Raw genomic sequence first — 6,880 nt, 5'->3', positions numbered from 1 at the left:
AGATGACAATGGAATTGTTCTGGTTCCGAGAAGTTAAAAGCTAAGAAGTAAATGGTTTTTTAATAGAATGGTTCTGATCCTGTGAAACTAGCATCTGCTCCTCTTAACTGAGCCCATGGGATGACCCTGCCCCGTGAAAAAGGCCCTGACTCGGTTCATTAGGCCCTGGCATGAGAACAAGAAATTTTCCAAAAAAATAATTCAGGAGGTTAGCTCTGACTGTTACCTGCCTAAAGAACCATCCCCAAACAGGCTGTCCTGCACCAATACCAAGGTAAACACCCCCCTCATAATTAACAAGTTGATTTCATGCAAATGTCCCCAAAGCTGGGGAATTAAGTATTTGCTGGTTTTGTTTTTGTAGACACCTTTTCTGGTTGGGTAGAGGTTTTCCCCCACCAGAACTAAGAACTCCAGAAACAATGAAAATCTTATTGAAGGAGATGACCTCCAAGTTTGGACTTCCAGAGTGTCCCAAGTGACAACAGAGCAGCAAACAACTACAGATGAAATGGAGATTGCATTCAACGTGGAGCTTCAAGAAAATGAACAATACATTAAAGACACAAATGACAAAACTGTCAGGAAATTTATCTAAACTGGGACCAGGTGTTGCCTTAGCCCTGTTTCGAATTCAGGTAGCCCCCAGAAGCAGGCTTAAATTGAGCCCTTATAAAGTTGTATACAGTAAACCTTCCCAGGCAGCCTCCCTCAACCTGCCCTCAGCCAAGGTTTAAAGGTGCAGTGGTGTGCACAACACCTCCACCACACACTTTCTATTATTTGTAAAATTGCTCTCCCCAGGTCTGCTTCCTTCCCTACAGGTAACCTGACCCCTCTAGCGTGGAAATCATATTCTGCTCAGAACTTGGGGAGACGGACCTGAAAACCAGTTAGAAAAAAGTGGACTGGACCCTGGGAAGTCCTTCTAGCCACCCCGTCAGTTGTCAAGTTAGCCAGACTCAACTTGGACACAATGGGACTCTCATAAGACGTTATTCCTTTCAATTGGATGAAAAACATTTGGGCCTATTTAGCTCATAGTGTAATAAATGTATCTAATTTGTTTTTCCTCTCAGGAGGGCATCCAGAAGCATCTGCAGAGATTACTGAGGGCTGGAACAAGAAATTATCCCAAGCCCAGCAACCAAGGTAGAAGGAGTCCCCACCTGGATTCACCACAGCAGACTGAAGAGAGCCTCGTCTCCATGAGAAGCTGAAACTGACCCTACCAACCCTCACAAGGTAACACTGAGACATACAACCGGCCCTGCTTCAGCCACAAACCGGGAGCTGGCTGATCTACTCATGGCCGAAGCATGAGGATGTCTGCCTTGGGACTCATTTTAATTAGACTTTGAGGTGTGGGAAAGGGAGAAATCTGTGTAATCTATACACCCACGCCACCAAGCTGGGCCAAACAGTAACCACACTTTTCTTCTAAAAGTGAGGGCACCCTCCGAGGTAACTGAACCCGTGGAACTGGGGTGGTCCTAACCCCTCTTGCACATCAACAGACCCAGATACGAAATGCCATCTATCCAAATATATTAGCCATAACTACTTATTGGCTGTAGAGGAAGGAGGGTTATGTGAGAAGGTTAATTTTGCTACGTGCTGCATACAAGTAGATGACCAGAATCTGGCAGTAGAAGACCTTGTAAAAATGCAGAAAGTTGCCCAATGTCCGTGTGCAAACCTGGAATTGGTGGAACTCACAGAGCCTATGGGGAGGGTAATTCTTCACCTTTAAAGGGTTCAAGACCCTTGTTGGTGGAGTCCTGTTTTATTTGGAATTAATCAGTCCATGCCTATTCCCACTAGTAATCAGGGCCATGGGAACTGACATTAAACAATAATCAACTGAAAAGGGTACCAACAATCAAAATCAATACCAAAATACAATTCCTTAGGCAACATTTAGATGATGCCTCTGGGAAAAAGATCCCAAAGGGCATCAAAGGGGGGAATGAACAGGAAAAGTTAAAAATCATTCACTGCCTTCTCTGCCCAGGAGGCAAGCTAAAATGTTAATCAGGTCACCAAATGGGACCAATCTTCCCCACCCAAGAGATAAGCTAGAATGTTAATCAGGTTACTGAATGGGACCAATCTTCCTGGTTTTCTACGGGCCCTCAAACAGGTCTGCTGCTTGGCCCCTCTCTGACTCTGACCCCATATAGGCCCGTGTTGCCCTCTGTTCAGTGCTCAGAATCTGGAGAAATTAGCTCCTCTGAAGAAGCCGGCTTAATAAAATCAGAAACTCTGCTTCACCTCTCCCAGTGGCCTTGGTTTCTTTGACCACGAATCTAAAACTGCTGTAACATATATATTGATATAGATATAGATATATGTGTGTGTGTATATATGTGTATGTATGTATACATATTGTTGTTGTTATGTACCATGGAGTTGGTTCTGAATCATAGCGAATCAACTCATGGAGTTGATTCTGAGGCTGTAAATCTTTATGGGAGAAGAAAGCCTCATTTTTCTCCCACGGAACACCTGGTAGTTTTGAACTGCTGACCTTGTAGTTCACAGCCTGATTTGGAACTTCTACATTTCCAGAGCTCCATATATCTATATAAAACTTTTTTGCCAAAATGAAATTCCTGTGTTATTTTCTGACAGGGTCTTATCGGACATTTTTATCCCATGCCACTTTGATGGTCCCCGCACACAAGTTAGCAATCCATACAGTGAAAAGCAAGCTTGCCCTATGTCATGGATTGAATTGTGATCCCCCAAAATGTGTGTCAGCGTGACTATGACACGACTCCCAGTGGTCTGGCAGCTATATGATGGTCCCTCATGATCTGATGTGATAAACCAGTAAGAGGATAAAGGGTGGGATGTTGTTGATGGTGGTGGTCGTGTGCTGTGGCGTCTGTTCCGACTCATAGCAACCCTGTATAGCGTTTCCGAGGCTGTAAATCTTCACAGGAACAGAAAGCCTCATCTTTCTCCCGCGGAACAGTTGGTAGTTTCGAACTGCTGACCTTGAGGTTCGCAGCCCAATTCGCAACCACTACGCTACCAGAGCTCCTCTGTTGTTGTTAGGTGTTGTCAAGTTGGTTCTGACTCAGCAATCCTATACACAACAGAAGGAAACACTGCCCGGTCCTGCAACATCCTCACAATTGTTACGTTTGAGCCCATTGCTGCTGCCATTGTGCCAATCCATCTCATTGGGGGTCTTCCTTTTTCTCACTGACCCTTCATTTTACCGGCTCCACCAAGGCCTCCAGAACTACTTCTGGACCGAAGTCCCTGAATGTAAGTAACACTGATGGGCACTCCATCTAGGGCCAGGAACTCCACTGTCCCACGTCTCCCACACCCTCCTCACGAGCTCCTGGGCTTGCAGGAGCCCCAAAGTTTATTCTCTATAGGTACTCTGTTTTTCTGTTTGGAAGTTCGATTTTTTTCATTTTCTTGTTTCATTGTTTTTGTGTTTATTCTTTTTCCTCCTTCATCTTCTCTTTCCATTCCCTTGAATTTAAGCCTTTCTCTGCTTTTGAAGTCCTGGTGTGGCATTGTAGGATAAGCAGTGGCCCAAAGGCCAGTTTGAACCTCAAGGTCAGCAATTTAAATCCACCAACCACTCCTCCAAAACCCTTTACAGGGTCGATATGAGTTGGAACCAACTTGATGGCACTTAACAATAACAAATCTCAGCTTTTGTTTTCCCTTCTATTCTTCAGTCTCTCATTTCTACTGTTCTTTCTTTCCCCCTTTTGATCTTTCTTTACTACTCTTTCGCTTTTTATCGTCCCTCTCCCTGACTTTTCTAAATCACCCCCCCCTTTTTATTTTCTCTCTGATTTTTCTTTTCTATTGCTCCATTTTCCTGTCCTTCTTTGTGTGTTTTAGTTTTTAATTCATTTTTCTCCTTTATTAGTTTCTCTTTTATTCCTGGTGTGCTTGTGTGTGGGGGGGTGGGGAGGGGATCTTGGCAGGAGCAAACACTAGCTCTTATACCACATGATCAATGATACACAGTAGCCAACACCAGCCCAACCCACCCTAAACTCAGGTGCACAAATGGAGAATGTAGAACAATGGAAGCCCAAACTAGTGAATTTGAAGACAAATCTCTTCATACTAGTATGCTAGAAGAACAATCATAAAGAAGAATGAAAAGTTTGAAAGAAGTGTAAGACATCTGCGGTATACCATGAAGAGGAATAATTTACAGGTGATCAAAATTCCAGAACATGAAGATATTTTAAATAAAAATCAGAGAGAAAATTGTCAGAGTTGCTGGAAGAAAAGTTTCCAAATATCATGAAAGATGAGAAAATAAGCACACAAGAAGCTGAGGCAAACCCAAACAGGATAGAGTCCAAAATAAAATTATCAAGACATACCATAATCAAACTTTCCAAAACCAAGACAAGGTAAGAATCCTGAGAGCAGCTCAGGAAAAACAAAAAGTTACCTACAAAAGAAACGTAGTAAAACTAAATTCTGATTTCTCGGAAGAAACCATGCAAGTAAGAAGGCAACTGGATAAAACACATAAAACTCTGAAAGGAAAGTATTACCAACCAGGAAGCAGATCCTAGAAAAAATGCCCCTCAAATAGGACAGCAAAATGAGGACATTTCCAAATAAACAGAAATTAAAGGAATTTGTAATAACAAGATCAAATCTACAAAAAAAAAAAAAAAAAAACTAAAGAATGTTCTGTGGACTGAGACCCAACAACAGCAGACATGGGAACACCATACAGAACTCATCCAGATACGGTATTGTTGGTAAGTGCCGTAGAGTTAGTTCCGGCTCATAGCAATCCTGTATAGGGTTTCTGAGGAGAGACAGGTGAATTGGAACTGCCAACCTTGTGGTTCAAAACCAACCTTGCAGTCCTGCACGTATCCTATAGTGCCACGCAGGACTCCAAAAGTATTTAATGTAAAAAAAAAACACCCTATGAGATGGAATATAGGGGACCAGCAATATCAATTTGTAATAAAGTCCACTCCAAAAGAATAAGAGGGAATAGTGTAGATAAAGAATTTCTAAACGGCATGGAGGTCAAATACATTTCAAGATAAAACAGAATGATTTAAATGGGGGGAAAATTAATAAATTACAGGGTAACATCAAAGAAAATGAATACACCTTCACATCAAAATAAAAAAGAGGGAAATCAAAAGTATTTAGTCAACATCAATACAGCAGAAATGGAGAAAAATGAGCTCAGTTCAGAAAATTTCGTGGAACAAAGAAACCAGCAGCATGACAGAAAACCACACAGCAAAACGACATCCATCAGTTCATACCTATCAATAATTATAATGAATGTAAATGGATTAAATGCACTAGTCAAGAGACAGAGAGTAGCAGAACGGATAAGAAAATAGGATCCTTCCATATGTTGTTTATAAGCGACACATTACACATGAAGATACAAATAAAATCAAAGGATGGAAAAAAATGTATCAAGCTAATCGCCATGAAAAGTGAGCAGGAGTGGCAATTTAAATCTCTGATAAAATAGATTTTAAGGCAAAAAGTGTGTAAGAGACAAAGAAAAGACATTATACCATGATTAAGGGGTCAATTGAACAAGGGGACATAACCATAATAATTACCTAACCCCCAATGAAAGAGCCTCAAAAGGCGTAAAGCAGACTCTAATAGAAGTGAAGAAAGAAACAGATAACTCTACAATAACAGTAGGAGATTTTAATACACCACTTTCGGTGAAGGACAGAACAACTAGAAGAAATTCAACAAAGACACAGAAGAACTAAACAAGATAATCAACCATCTTGACCACATAGACACACGCAGAGCACTTAACCCAACAACAGCTCATACATTCCTTCCCAGTGTGCATGGGATGTGCTCCAAATAGACTGTATGTTAGGCCACAAAGTAAACCTCAGAAAGATTTAAAACATCAAAATACAAAACTTCTCCAAACACAGTGCTATAAAACTAGAAATCAACAATAGGAAGATTACGGAGAGAAATAAAATATACAGAAATTGAACAACATCCTATTTAAGAGCTATTGGGTGATAGATACAAAAAAAAAAAAGAGAAAAAGAGATTAAAAAATTCCTGAGTCATAGATATATTTGCATCTATTATAATTCATATCATATTCTTAATGAAAACAAATGGTATATAATGGGAATTTTTAACTGTTGAATACAAATATGATATTTTTTGAAGACATAGCTGGATATAAAACCTATTAATTATAGAACTTTTAGATAATTGAATTTTTTGTCTGATAGTTACATTAATATTATAAGTATATGTAATATACTTAATATATCAAGCTAGTAATGAGGGTCTTTTTATATATAGTTTTACTAGATATATTTCATATAACATAAAATTTATCCATTTACAACTGCTTACAAAGAAGAAAATGCAAAACATTTTAAAGTCTCATGGAATCTAGATATTCTGGAGCCATAGAGACTGATGAAACATTGAAACTATTGCCCTGAGGTATTCTATAAACTTTGAACCAAAAATACTCACTGAAGTTTTCTTGAAACAATAGTTTAGCTTAACTAGTAAAGACTATATGCCTTAAGCATTGTCTTAAGCCCTTTTAAGAACTACATGGTATCAAAGCAACTTGAAAGATTAGATAGGAAACTTTGGGGGCAGTACATTTATGTTAATGGGGGAGGAACAACTCAAAAAGGGGTGAGAATGTTGGCACAACTTGGAGAATGTAATCAGTGCCATTGAATTGTACAGGTAGAAATTGTTGCGTTGGTGTATATTCTACTGCATATATTCTCAACAAAAAAATAAAAAATAAATTCCTGAGTCACAGCAAAAGCAGTGCTCAGAGGGCAATTTATAGCAATAAATGCACACATTAAAAACAAAACAAAAAAAC

This window comes from Chrysochloris asiatica, unplaced genomic scaffold (assembly GCF_000296735.1).
Source record: "Chrysochloris asiatica unplaced genomic scaffold, ChrAsi1.0 scaffold00018, whole genome shotgun sequence".
NCBI classification, from domain to species: Eukaryota; Metazoa; Chordata; class Mammalia; order Afrosoricida; family Chrysochloridae; genus Chrysochloris; species Chrysochloris asiatica.
The sequence above is the reverse complement of the archived record's forward strand: the minus strand, read 5'-3'. Positions refer to the sequence as shown.